The sequence below is a fragment of the Neoarius graeffei genome, chromosome 1 (assembly GCF_027579695.1).
Source record: "Neoarius graeffei isolate fNeoGra1 chromosome 1, fNeoGra1.pri, whole genome shotgun sequence".
NCBI lineage: Eukaryota > Metazoa > Chordata > Actinopteri > Siluriformes > Ariidae > Neoarius > Neoarius graeffei.
In genome coordinates, this window is record NC_083569.1 from 26792149 (window position 1) to 26806552 (window position 14404).

The 14404-nt window shown below is 40.9% G+C and overlaps 4 non-coding genes across 4 annotated transcripts in view; all 4 read left to right on the forward strand.

The window, feature by feature from the left end:
• Nucleotides 1-23, forward strand: part of trnap-ugg (transfer RNA proline (anticodon UGG)) — a 72-nt gene extending 49 nt beyond the window's left edge. The window contains exon 1 of the tRNA in view: nt 1-23. This exon is cut by the window's left edge and continues 49 nt beyond it. This is a non-coding gene — a tRNA (tRNA-Pro).
• A 491-nt stretch (nt 24-514) lies between these two features.
• Nucleotides 515-586, forward strand: trnap-agg (transfer RNA proline (anticodon AGG)). The gene has a single exon. It is a non-coding gene; the product is annotated as a tRNA-Pro (tRNA).
• Nucleotides 587-1058: 472 nt separating this feature from the next.
• On the forward strand, nt 1059-1130 carry trnap-ugg (transfer RNA proline (anticodon UGG)). The gene has a single exon. It is a non-coding gene; the product is annotated as a tRNA-Pro (tRNA).
• Nucleotides 1131-1621: 491 nt separating this feature from the next.
• Nucleotides 1622-1693, forward strand: trnap-agg (transfer RNA proline (anticodon AGG)). Its single transcript has one exon. It is a non-coding gene; the product is annotated as a tRNA-Pro (tRNA).
• Nucleotides 1694-14404: the final 12711 nt, after the last annotated feature.

Sequence of the window (14404 nt, forward strand, 5' to 3'; positions counted from 1 at the left end):
GGGTTCAACTCCCGGACAAGCCCAAGTTTTACCTTAAATCCTTAAATGGTCGATCTGGACCGGGGTATCAGGGATTTCACTTGGCTGAATTGCTCTTCAAGTGCTCATCTCATGAAAGTTACATCAGAAGGTGTGACGTGCTCAAATACGCTGTAAAGTTGCCGGATAAATCAAAAAATGATTTGGAAAACTGCTTTTTTGCATCTCAATTCTGTTCCAAAAATCACTCAAAGCTCGGCCGCCATTATTAGTTCGCAGCGATTTACAGGTCGGCGGCGCTGCACGCGTGACATCGTTTGCGCCAGTCCGTTCTTTTGTTTCCACACGGACTGTATCCTATTCTCTGCAGTGGCGTGCGTTCTTGATACCGAGAATTTTGAAAAAGACACGAAGGCTCTTCGAACTCGTCCTCAATCGTTGGCTCTTTGGATTAGGCTGACATCGAACCTTTTGCCGCGGAGAAAGAAGCGGACGGATTTTTTTTTCCTAATTTATCCTTTGCTTTAGATAGGTTGGCTCGTTGGTCTAGGGGTATGATTCTCGCTTAGGGTGCGAGAGGTCCTGGGTTCAACTCCCGGACAAGCCCAGGCTTTACCTTAAATGGTCGATCTGGACTGGGGTATCAGGGCTGTCGCTGGAGTGCGTCTTTCTTAAAGTGCGAGTCGAATGAAAGTGACATCAGAAAATCCCTGCCTTGCCGTGTGTGATGTGCTCGAATACACTGTAAAGTTGGCAAATAAATGAAAAATTGGTTTGGGTTCCTTTTTCTGCACCTGAATTGAGGAATGTGTAAAGGACATTAGACACTGGATGCTTATTCATTTGCTTCTGCTTAACTCTGACAAAACGGAAGTACTTGTCCTGGGACCACATGCAGCTCGAAGTAAGTTTTCTGATTCCACAGTAACTCTGGATGGCCTTTCTGTTTCTTCACGTGTAGCAGTAAAAGACCTCGGAGTGATTATTCACCCCAGTCTTTCATTCGAAACTCACATTGGGAAGGAAGTGGATTTTTATTTTTTTTTTTTTTTGTTGTTGTTGTTGTTGAGCTGCAGGTTGGCTTGTTGGTCTAGGGGTATGATTCTCGCTTTGGGTGCGAGAAGTCCTGGGTTCAACTCCCAGACAAGCCCAAGTTTTACCTTAAATCCTTAAATGGTCGATCTGGACCGGGGTATCAGGGATTTCACTTGGCTGAATTGCTCTTCAAGTGCTCATCTCATGAAAGTTACATCAGAAGGTGTGACGTGCTCAAATACGCTGTAAAGTTGCCGGATAAATCAAAAAATGATTTGGAAAACTGCTTTTTTGCATCTCAATTCTGTTCCAAAAATCACTCAAAGCTCGGCCGCCATTATTAGTTCGCAGCGATTTACAGGTCGGCGGCGCTGCACGCGTGACATCGTTTGCGCCAGTCCGTTCTTTTGTTTCCACACGGACTGTATCCTATTCTCTGCAGTGGCGTGCGTTCTTGATACCGAGAATTTTGAAAAAGACACGAAGGCTCTTCGAACTCGTCCTCAATCGTTGGCTCTTTGGATTAGGCTGACATCGAACCTTTTGCCGCGGAGAAAGAAGCGGACGGATTTTTTTTTCCTAATTTATCCTTTGCTTTAGGTGGTTTGGCTCGTTGGTCTAGGGGTATGATTCTCGCTTAGGGTGTGAGAAGTCCCGGGTTCAACTCCCGGACGAGCCCAGGCTTTACCTTAAATGGTCGATCTGGACTGGGGTATCAGGGATGTCGCTGGAGTGCGTCTTTCTTAAAGTGCGAGTCGAATGAAAGTGACATCAGAAAATCCCTGCCTTGCCGTGTGTGATGTGCTCGAATACACTGTAAAGTTGGCAAATAAATGAAAAATTGGTTTGGGTTCCTTTTTCTGCACCTGAATTGTGGAATGTGTAAAGGACATTAGACACTGGATGCTTATTCATTTGCTTCTGCTTAACTCTGACAAAACGGAAGTACTTGTCCTGGGACCACATGCAGCTCGAAGTAAGTTTTCTGATTCCACAGTAACTCTGGATGGCCTTTCTGTTTCTTCACGTGTAGCAGTAAAAGACCTCGGAGTGATTATTCACCCCAGCCTTTCATTCGAAAATTCGAAACTCACATTGGGAAGGAAGCGGATTTTTTTGTTGCTGTTGTTGTTGCTGTAAGTTGTTTTGTTGGTCTAGGGGTATGATTCTTGCTTTGGGTGCGAGAGGTCCCAGGTTCAACTCCTGGACAAGCCCAAGTTTTACCTTAAATCCTTAAATGGTCGATCTGGACCGGGGTATCAGGGATTTCACTTGGCTGAATTGTTCTTCAAGTGCTCATCTCATGAAAGTTCCATCAGAAGGTGTGATGTGCTCAAATACACTGTAAAGTTGGCAAATAAATGAAAAATTGGTTTGGATTTCTTTTTCTGCACCTGAATTGAGGAATGTGTAAAGGACATTAGACACTGGATGCTTATTAATTTGCTTCTCCTTAACTCTGACAAAACGGAAGTACTTGTCCTGGGACCACATGCAGCTCGAAGTAAGTTTTCTGATTCCACAGTAACTCTGGATGGCCTTTTTGTTTCTTCACGTGTAGCAGTAAAAGACCTCGGAGTGATTATTGACCCCAGCCTTTCATTCGAAAATTCGAAACTCACATTGGGAAGGAAGCGGATTTTTTTTTTTTTTGTTGCTGTTGAGCTGTAGGTTGGCTTGTTGGTCTAGGGGTATGAGTAGTAGCACCTGAGTAGTTTGCCATGATCGTATAGTGGTTAGTACTCTGTGTTGTGGCTGCAGCAATCCTGGTCATGGCAAAAGAAAAAAGCTACCTGAAGAGGCATAATTTTGGGTTTACTGTCATTAGTCATTTGCACCGTTAGAGTTGATTTGTCTTTATTTATTTATTTGTCTTCCGTTCAATACTGACACTTTTGCACAGTTTTTATCTTCATTTATCACAATTCTTGATTTTAGCACTATTAATGCACAGTCACATGTACAAAGTGCATATTTAGGTATTTTTTTATTGTTACATTTTTATCTGTATATAGTAAAGTCAGCTTGTTCTTTTTTTTAATTCTATTTTGTGTTGCACAGTGTGTCTTTTTCTTTTCACATGTTTGATAACTTGCTGCTGCAACAAAACAAATTCCCAGCTTGGGAGCTATCTATCTATCTTAGTGATTACACAGCCTGATAATTACAATTCCTTTTTTTTTATCCCCACTCCAAAGAAGGGGGGATATACTGGTTTAACTCCGTCCGTCCGTCTGTATCTCCATCCATCCGAAACACCCTTTTTCTCAGCAACCACAAATCATAGCCACTTAGTACCAAACTTCAGCTTGGGGTTCTATACCGTGTATACCGTTTTCAGGTCTGTCCCACATCAACTTCCTGTTTACCAAATGAATGTATTTACGAAACATATAGGGTGGATTTACAAACTTTTCAAAACACTTTTCTCAGCAACTACAAATCACAACTGCTTGATATTTGGTACTGAACTTCAGCTTGGGGTTCTATACTGTGTATACCGTTTTCAGGTCTGTCGCACATTGACTATCTGTTTACCAACTGAATGTATTTATGAAATATATGGGGTGGATTTAGACGCTATTTCAAGAAGCAAAATGCTATTTCAAAATGACAGTTTACCAGGATGCTATTTGAAATACCTGGGGAGAACACTGCTCTTTACTTACTTGTTTCAGGGTTAATTATTTGTTGACGTCAACATTCATAATAAGTGTCCTATTCCTTCAATTGCTTGTATTCTGATATAAGCGAGAGCGAGGGGATACGTAAGTGAGCAGTAGCTCACAGTTGATATTGTTTTGTAATTCATTTATTCAAATCGTCATAAATATGTATCATGATTTATCATTGCAATATATCATTACATGCTGAGTAAATATTATCATAATGTTACACATGCAAACATTTGTATAAAAGCACACCCATTTGATCTATATAGGCCTTTAAAAGCGGGTGACTGGAAATATCGTGTGCTGGATATTAGATATACACGTGTAGAGTGTAACGAGAGAAGAGCAGGGCTCACCGACTCCACAGCCACACTGGGGGTGATCCTCTCATCGATCTCCTTCAGCTTGTCAGCAATCAGCTGTCTGTCCTCTGTGGCGATGATGGACTCTACAGGTGTACCCAAAGCTTCACACCGTACTGCTGCAGCACGCCAATCTGAAACAGCACCACTCCTACCACAGGACCAATCTTAGCAAAACAAATCACAGCTCCAGGAACATCTGTTGAAAATCTGGGCAATTTGATAGATAATAATTCTTTTTCAATGTTCCTTACAGCAGTGGAAGAAAAAGAAATTGTTTATATTGTTGGGAAATGTATGAACAAAAAATCTACCGACTGTGATGACATTGACATCATGATATTGAAAAATGTTATTGATGGAATATCCAAACCATTCACATATATATGCAATTTGTCATTTCTAACTGGTACATTTGCAAGCAGAATGAAAACAGCTATTCCTCTATAAGTCATTCCTCTGTACAAAACTGGAAGCAAACACCACTTCACAAACTACAGACCTGTCTCACTACTTCCGCAATTCTCCAAAATTCTCGACAAACTTTTCAATAACCGATTGGATAAATTTATTGACAAACATAAACTACTTAGTGACAGTCAGTATGGATTTAGAGCACATAGATCAACATCACTGGCTTTAATAGAATTAGATGAAGAAATCACCAATTCCATAGAGCAGAAAAACATGCAGTTGGAATATTCATTGATTTAAAGAAAGCATTTGATACAATAAATCATGACATATTAATAAAAAAAACTGGAATGATATGGCATCGGGGTGTAGTTTTAAACTGGGTTAAAAGCTACTTAAGTAACAGGAGACAGTTTGTGAAGCTGGGAGATTGCTCTTCCTCATGTTTGGACATAACTTGTGGTGTTCCCCAGGGGTCAGTGTTAGGACCAAAGTTTTTTATACTATATATCAACGACATAAGTAGTGTGTCTAAAGTAATGAAGCTTGTCTTGTTTGCTGACTATACAAATATCCTCTTTTCTGGTGATAATTTAACGGAACTATTGCAGGAGATCACAACAGAAATAAGTAAATTAATAACATGGTTCAACAGTAAAGCCTCGGTCACAACCGGACGTATGATTTTTTGGCCGTGCGATTTTTGGCATTTCCCAAATCGCTGCTTTTTTTTTTTGTTCATGGAGAACATAGTTGTGGTGCCCATGAAGGAGTAAGATCACCGCGCACCCAACGTACAACCCGGAAGTCAAACGTGCGTACTCTGAGGCTGCTCGGACGTACGGCTGTCACTTCATTCGTACAGCCAACGCACCTTCAAACGTGCACTAATCGTACTGACCGTGCATTCCATGCAGGCTTTGTATGAAGGTTGCAAGAACTGCGCACGATCTGTACATTGTGCGTACCAACAGCGTTCGTTTGTCGCACTGCGGCGATTGGAGAGGGGTATATATTTCGGCATACTTTGGTTTCTCATTGTGAAAATGGCAATCCCTCCGCAAAGACTTCGTCTCCTAGATTTTCAACTTTGTGAAGCTGAGGAACACCACGAAGCTATACTACTCTATCTAATTCAGCACAAACAGGGGCCAAGACCAAGGCGATGGTGGGTACGTCCTTGGATACAGAGAAGGTGGATGTTAGGGCAGTATAACACCCTTTTCCAGGAGTTGGAGAGAGAAAGCCAGGGTGACTACATGTCATACATTCGCATGGACCCAAACACCTTTGCGGAATTGCTGCTACGCGTCACACCACGCATAACCAAGGGGCCAAGGTATGTATTTGTGAAATATTGATATTTCTCTGGGGTAAAGGAAATGGTTGCCAAATATATGAATCAGAACTCTACTGTTTTTATGTGTTTTTTAGATGCCTCTAAGGCTTTTGATAGGATCAACCATAGTAAGTTATTTATGAAATTGCTACAGAGAGGGGTTCCAATGGTTATTATTAGGATCCTAGTGTATTGGTATAGTCACCAGACAATGTGTGTTAAATGGGGGTGTGGAATATCCTCCCCATTTCATGTATCTAATGGTGTCCACCAAGGTGGGCTTCTATCTCCTGCTTTGTTTAATGTATATATGAATGATTTATCAGTCCAGTTGAGTTTGTGTATTACAGGCTGTCTAATTGGCAGTACTATGATTAATCAATATGACATTAAATTTAATGCAAAGAAGAGCAATGTTATGATAGTGAGGAGTAAAGAGGATAGGAAGATGATATTCCCTGTTTTCTATCTGTGTGATAGCCCACTTATGGTGTGTAAGGAAGTTAAGTATCTTGGTCATATAATTTCTGATGATCTTTGTGATGATAGTGATATATACCGGCAACGACATAAACTATACGCCCAGGCTAATATGTTACTTCGTAAGTTTAGTATGTGTTCTTTTAATGTGAAATGTTTTTTGTTCAAAGCTTTTTGTACACCTATGTATACTGCCCATTTATGGTGTAAATATAAGAAAAGCAGCTTCCAGAAGCTCACAGTTGCGTATAATGATACTATGAGACTGCTGATGCAGATACCTAGATGGTCTAGTGCCAGCTATCTGTTTGCCTATTCCAATGTGCCTGGGTGTGATGCAGTCCTGAGAAAAGTAGTGTATAAATTTATGTGTCGATTGGATTGCTCTCAAAATGGTAATTGAATCTCTAGTAAATCCTGTTAAGAGCTCTGTGAGGTTTTCTTCCAAGCTTAGACGACACTGGAGAGAGTGCTTATATGTCTGATGGTTGTATACTTTTTTTTTGTGTGTGTGTGTGTGTTTTGAAAACTTTGTGTTTTGATATGGACCTTGTACTTGTGTCTGGTATAAATAAATAAAGAATAAAGAATATTAATTAAAATCCAATAATGGTCGCTATTAAAGCATACATATATAATATTTCAGGTACTTAAAATGTCTTTTTGTTGGGTATATTTACAGAAGCAGACGACCATTGGAGACTGGGATGAAATTGGTGATCACTCTGCGTTTCCTAGCGATGGGTAGCAGCTACAGATCTTTAGCCTTCAACTTCCGTGTCGCCCACAACACCATCAGCCTGTTCATTCCCAAAGTGTGCTCAGCCATATTTGATGAATACCGCAAGGAGCTGTTTGAAGTCCCCTCAACACCTGACCAATGGCGTGACGTAGCACAGAAATTTTGGAAACGGTGGAACTTTCCCCATACTTGTGGTGCTATAGACGGGAAACATATAGCTATAAAGAAACCAAACAAGAGTGCTTCGCTGTTTTATAACTATAAAGGATTTTTCTCTATTATATTGCTCGGTGTGGTGGATGCTGAATACAAGTTCGCCTGGGCCACTGTTGGGGGCAATGGCTCTGCATCAGATTGCGGCATCTTCAACGCTTCCCAGCTGTACCCGGCCCTTGTGGGGGATTCACTTGGCTTCCCCCATCCTGAGGCACTCCCAGGAGATGACTGTGACCTTCCGTACTTTCTCGTGGGTGACGACGCATTCCCCCTACGTACCTGGATGATGAAGCCATACAGCAACAGGGCTATGACACATGCAGAGAGAGTCTTCAACTACCGACTCTCACGGGCAAGGCGGGTGGTTGAAAATGCCTTTGGCATTCTTGCACATCGCTGGCGTTGCCTGCTCACCACATTGCAGATCGGTCCTGGCAAGGCCACCAAGGTCGTCAATGCCACGCTTGCGCTGCACAACCTCCTCAGGATGCGCCGACCAGCTCTCCAAGCAAATGAGGTGGATCAGGACAATGATGGGACCGTGGTACCAGGAGCCTGGCGTGAGGGTGTGCAACTGACTGACACAGTTGCGGTTAGAGGTCAACGTGTGACACATGAGGGAAAAAAACAGAGGAACTATCTCAGTGACTATCTGAACAGCCCTATTGGCAGCGTACCATGGCAGGACAGGGTTGTATAAAACAACTTTGGCAGAAACTTTCGATGAACTCTTGATGACAAACGGTTATTAAACAAATTAATTTTCATTATTAAAATGTAAAAAAGGTGGAATAAAACTTGACATCATTGATTGATTGGTTTCCAGGTTATTTCATGTATGGCTGAGTGTTTCTATGATACACTTTTGAAATAAATTCATTTTGTCATTTACTTTTCCAAATATGCAGTAAATATCTTGTTTTTGTTTAGCACAAATCATCATTTTTATTTTTCCTTTCTTAAGTTATGAACAAGCACAGCTTTTGTAATTCTACATCAAGTTTACACACATGGGTCAGAAATGACCCACATGCATTTACTACAGTGTTTGGTGGGAACTGAATTGTGCTTGTGTCAGACATTTCACAGCTCAGCACAGCGCCCTTTGCCCATCTAATACATGTAAGTAATGTTTTTCAATTGTTCTAACATTACCTTAGAAAAAAATTGATTGTTTAGGTTACCTTAAGAGTGAGTAGATTACTTGTCAGAAAGTTACAAGTAATTACTATTAGCTACCTAGCTGTTGACATATTCTACTTTAGTTAGCTAATTTTATTGTAGTTGGCTTAATAGTTAATAAATAAATAACTGGCCCCATTCACTGCTAAAGTAATTACTTGAAACAAATTATTATTATAGTATTAAGACATTTAATTTTAAATCACACTTGGATGACCCATGTGTAGTAATATAAAAAGTATTTTTGTTCATAAAGTAGGAAAGAAAAAATTAAATTAATGATTTGTGGTAATTAAAAACAAGATATTTAAAGAATACTTGGAATATTCAATCATAAAATAAACTGATTTCAAAAGATAGAGCAAAGAAAAACTCAGTCAGCATGAAATAACCTGGAAAATGAATGCGGGTCATTTTTGACCCATGTTGTGCATTAGAAGGGGTGTGCATATGTTTTGCATCAAAGGGTTAAAAAAGATAAAGTAACTACCGAAATATGATAAATAACATTTAGATTAATTATAACTCTGCCATAGGGCTGAACGATTTTAAGAAAAAATTGAATTGCGATTTTTCTGGCAAATATTGCGATTTCAATTTCAACCACGATTTTTTTTCTTTAAATCGAGTTTCAGTGCAAATTAATTAATACAATGAATTCCATAAAGCTAATGCAAGAATGAAAACTGAGGTCAACAGATTTCAAATGTAGACCTGTTTATTAACATTGAGTGCCTGAGGAACAAGTTATAATAACTTAAAATAAAAAGAGAGCCATCTTTCTTAAGTAAACTTTTGCTTCTTTTACTTTTCCCATCTACAACATGTCAGACATAAAAAAAAGGTTGATCAATGGCTCAGCAGCATCAAAATATTGCACTTTTGTAAAAGAATGTACGTAAGCATTATAAATTATAACTAGAGCCAACAATTCCCCTGTGGGAAATTGTGAGAGTGATGCAGTGTGCGCAGCAGTCGCTATTGCAGGAGCTGAGCTGTACTGTGTGAATGTATGATTTGCCATGAGGCTACAAGCCTGTGTCTCTCTGAGAGGGAGCAGCCCCTCCCTCCTGTGTGTGTGTGTGTGAGAGAGAGCAGCCCCTCCCTCATGTGTGTGTGTGTGTGTGTGTGTGTGAGAGCTAGCAGTCCCTCCCTCCTGTGTGTGTGTGAGAACGAGCAGCCCCTCCCTCATGTGTGTGTGTGTGTGTGTGAGAGCGAGCAGCCCCTCCCTCATGTGTGTGTGTGTGTGTGTGTGTGAGCGAGCAGTCCCTCCCTCCTGTGTGTGTGTGTGTGTGTGTGAGAGAGCGAGCAGCCCCTCCCTCATGTGTGTGTGTGTGTGTGTGTGTGTGTGTGAGAGAGCGAGCAGCCCCTCCCTCATGTGTGTGTGCGCGCGAGAGCGAGCAGCCCCTTCCTCCTGTTTGTGTGTGTGCGAGAGCGAGCAGCCCCTCTCCCACCCGCGCGCTGAGCACAGAGACACAGAAAGGGCAGTTTTTCCTCAGAGTGCTCCCTCCAAACAACGGGGATTTACACAAAAACGGAAGGAGATATTCACAAAATTCTTTCACATTAAGTGCCACAAGGCTCTCCTGAACACATAGATGCAATTTTTTTCATGTAAAAACCGCGGCTTTGACGATCCCAAAATCGTGTTGTCTGAGATCGCGATTTTCAGTCGAAAACGATAGATTGTTCAGCCCTACTCTGCCAAGTCTCAGTGAAATCGGTAAAATATTTTTGGAGAACTAGATGTGTTTGGACACACCCACACACACATCGTTCTGCTTTCTGTAGTAATTTTTTTTCAGAAGTCTTATTTCTGGGAAAATATGAACAACAAGTCATTATATATGGTCAATCATAACATTTATTAACAAAACATGTTAACAAAACAGATTACACATGTCTTTCCGCTCCTATATAGCTAATCTGAGACATCGTCCTCTGCCCTCTGGCTTGTCGGGGTCGATCCGGAGTCCCCTCCCTCGAGCTGCTTCAAGAAACTGTCACTCAGACCTATGTTGGAGAAGCTCTCCCCTGACGTGCTTCCTGGGGTGAATTGCCCTGCTGTGAGTGGCCCTGCTGAATGTGGCCTAGGTAGAGGGACAGATATCTGCAAAATAAAGACGTTAAAAGATATTTAAAATTTAGTTATCTCTAGTTTGCCTGTATTTTTTTTAATGTGACAAGAAACGTTAAACATTTAAAAGATGATTTTTGTTTGTTGTTGTTTTTTTTTTTTAAATTACACTACCGTTCAAAAGTTTGGGGTCACTTTGAAATGTCCTTATTTTTGAAAGAAAAGCACTGTTCTTTTCAATGAAAATCACTTTAAACTAATCAGAAATATACTCTATACATTGCTAATGTGGTAAATGACTATTCTAGCTGCAAATGTCTGGTTTTTGGTGCAATATCTCCATAGGTGTATAGAGGCCCATTTCCAGCAACTATCACTCCAGTGTTCTAATGGTACAATGTGTTTGCTCATTGCCTCAGAAGGCTAATGGATGATTAGAAAACCCTTGTACAATCATGTTAGCACAGCTGAAAACAGTTTAGCTCTTTAGAGAAGCTATAAAACTGACCTTCCTTTGAGCAGATTGAGTTTCTGGAGCATCACATTTGTGGGGTCGATTAAATGCTCAAAATGGCCAGAAAAATGTCTTGACTATATTTTCTATTCATTTTACAACTTATGGTGGTAAATAAAAGTGTGACTTTTCATGGAAAACACAAGATTGTCTGGGTGACCCCAAACTTTTGAACGGTAGTGTATATGTGTCATCAAAATTTGTCATTTAAAAAAAGATTATACACAATCCAATTTATCATGAAGATATACATGTGCAGAGTAGAATGTCTCATCTTGTCGCTGGCTACTCCACTGTAATACACACCTGCTGCACCTGCCTCATCAGAGTGCTGTGGCAACGGGGTGGGTCAGCTGCCAGGACTGCTGCGAGGGATGCTGCAAGGCAATGCGAGGAGGCAACGAAGTATCTGGGGCTTGTGGAAGGGGCATGATGGGCCTTGTGAATTCCCGCATCAGATTCTGGGCAGCTACAGTGAAGTCCTCCCATCTCTCATCGGGCACCTTCGCGATCCTGGCCACGAGCCAGTTCCCCAGTGCCGTGCGTTCGTCTTGGGGTCCTGCAGAACTGGCGGTTAAAGCTGCTTCAATCTGCTCAAGATCATGGAAAAATGTAAACATAATGATTATTAACTCCATATACCATTAAATAAGAATACCATAAAAACTATACACATCAATTTAAAATACATTTTGTACAAAGTTGTATTCTTTTGGCCAAACAAATGCTAAAGTCTTATACCTTTTGGGAAATCTCCTCAGACGGCCTGGGCCTTGATAAGTATTTGAGAATGACATCATCAATCTTCTTTGAGCGCTTTTTTTTGGCTTGAACATAGGCCCGGCTGGAGGTTGACCTGTCACTCGCTTGATCCTCTTCTTCACTGGTCGAAGCTCCCCTGCTTTTCCTGGACTCTGATGACGGCAGCTGGAGGAACGAAACACAAAGCAGAAAATAGTCATTAATCATGATCATTAATGAAATAATTAATTGTGATCGTTAATCATCAATCATGATCATTTATAATAATCCAAACAACAATACATGGTAAATGCTTACTCTTCCTGTGTCAGACATGTACGATCTTGGAACGATGTGATCCCTCAAGAAAACAAAGTTCTGTAGCTGCCATCTTTTCCTGGCTGTGAGTGCCTCTACTGCTTGCCCTGACCTTTTCTTCAAAAGCTTTCCCACAACCATCCTCTGGTTCCTGAACCATCCATTTACCTTGGCAACTGCAGTAAACAAAAACATAAAACAAAATATTTCGGTATTTATTTCAGGGATGCAAACGGCATCTGAGTGTCTGATTATAATTTCATCAAAGTAAATTCGCAGCTTTCTGATTTACTGTTTTCTTCTATGGACTGTAACGGCATTTGCTTATTTAGTAATTTTAATACAGAATTTACTTTGATGAAATTATTCAGACACTCCAGCGCCCCCCCTAAAAAAAAAATCGGATCTGCACGATACAAGGTGCATGCGCCAAAAGGCGCGCCGTTTGCATAGAAATGCAAAGAAAAGAAAGTTAAAATTCACGTGCACAGCATGAACTTGGGAAAAAAATGACAACATATACCAAGCAAAGCTTTAACCAATACACGTGCAAAGTATGTCTACACAAAACTTACAAATCCAAGGATTTTTACTAAGAAAATGCCAAAACAGCACCATAATTAGTATTTAGCAGGTCAATACTCACCAGTTGTGTGTAGTTCAGCAGCAATGCCCTGTGTCAATTTCCGTTTGTGGATGGCATTGCTGTACAGGTCCAAAGTCTTGTCGTAGAAACAAGGGTTGGCACGGAAAAAATCGACCAACTTCTCCTCGTCTGCTACGCCAAAAGAGTAGGACAAACTCCTGGCCTGCTGGCCACTGTCGTGGTCTTCACCCTCCTCCTCACTGCTCCTTGTCCTCTCTCTCTCCTCCCTCTCTGCCGCCGTCTCTCTCTCCTCCCTCTCTGCTGCCGTCTCTCTCTCCTCTGTCTCCATCCTCCTCTTCCCTTTTGCCTTCGGCATATTGAATTTAAGCGATGCAATGAAAATGAAACTGGGTTTTCTCTCAATCAAAGCCTACGTGTACAAATGGCAGTAGGCACCCCTGCAACTTTATATACCCGAGTTTTCGTGCGATTGCTGCCCTCTCGCAGTACGGCCAATGCACGGCCGACTTACTCGACACGCATGGATAACGTACGAAATATCTGAACGTGCATTGGCCGCACTAATTCCGTATGTAGGGTGCACGACAGACATACGGAGTCCGCAAGTGCGACGTACGAAAAAAATTGACATTTTGCCCAAACCTGACACCAGCAAATCGTACGAAAGACGCACGTCGGCCGTACGAAAGACACACGAGGCCGTAAGTTTGTCTTGCAACCTGAAAAAAACGTAAGTGCCCGTAGAGTTTGTTTGACATGACAAAGAACCTCTGTGGCCGGTCTGCGGCCAGTCTACGGCTCGAAAATCAGCACGTCACACACGCGCCCTCCGTGCGTTTCTTTGCGTTTTTTGCACGTAGACCGGCCGTAGGAGCACGTACGGCCGGTTGTGACCGAGGCATAACAAATTATCATTAAACTTGAACGAATCCAAAGTAATATTATTTGGTAACAACAAAACAAACACACAAATAAATATTCAAATAGATGGGGTTATTATAGAAAGAGTTAAGGAAATCAAATTTCTTGGAACAACTATTGATGAAAAACTTAGCTGGAAACCACATATAAAAACATACAATCCAAAGTATCAAGAAGTATTGCAATATTAAACAAAGTCAAACAGTTTCTAGATCACAAGTCACTCCGGATTCTTTACTGTTCCCTGGGTCACCTTATTTAAGTTACTGTGCAGAGGTATGGGGCAATAATTACAATAATACAATACATTCATTATTCATTCTCCAAAAAAGAGCAATATGGATTATACACAAGGCTGGTTCTCGGGATCATACAAATACATTTGTGGGTGCAATTGGTCTTACGTGATCAGTCTCATTAAATCAGTCTCAGTAATAATACCTTTAATTTTGGTGTTTAATAATAAGTTACCAAACAGCTAAATTATGGTATATTCCAAATTATTATTATCACTACCAATGCAGCAACAATGTATTACTTACCGTATTACATAGACACTACAGCCAATAGTATTCATATACTCTTGGGTGAACGCAATTTGGAGTTCTTTTAGATTGTGTGACTTCAAGGATATATCAGCAAAAACAGACACACAGTTTAACAGGATAATTGAATTTATTATAACAAAGGTACTAAATGAACAATAGCAGTCGAATACATTATATACAATATGGTCATATACTTGATGAGCATGTGTGTGTGCGTGTCTGTGAGCGTGTGTCTGTGTGTGTGTGTGTGAGGGGCT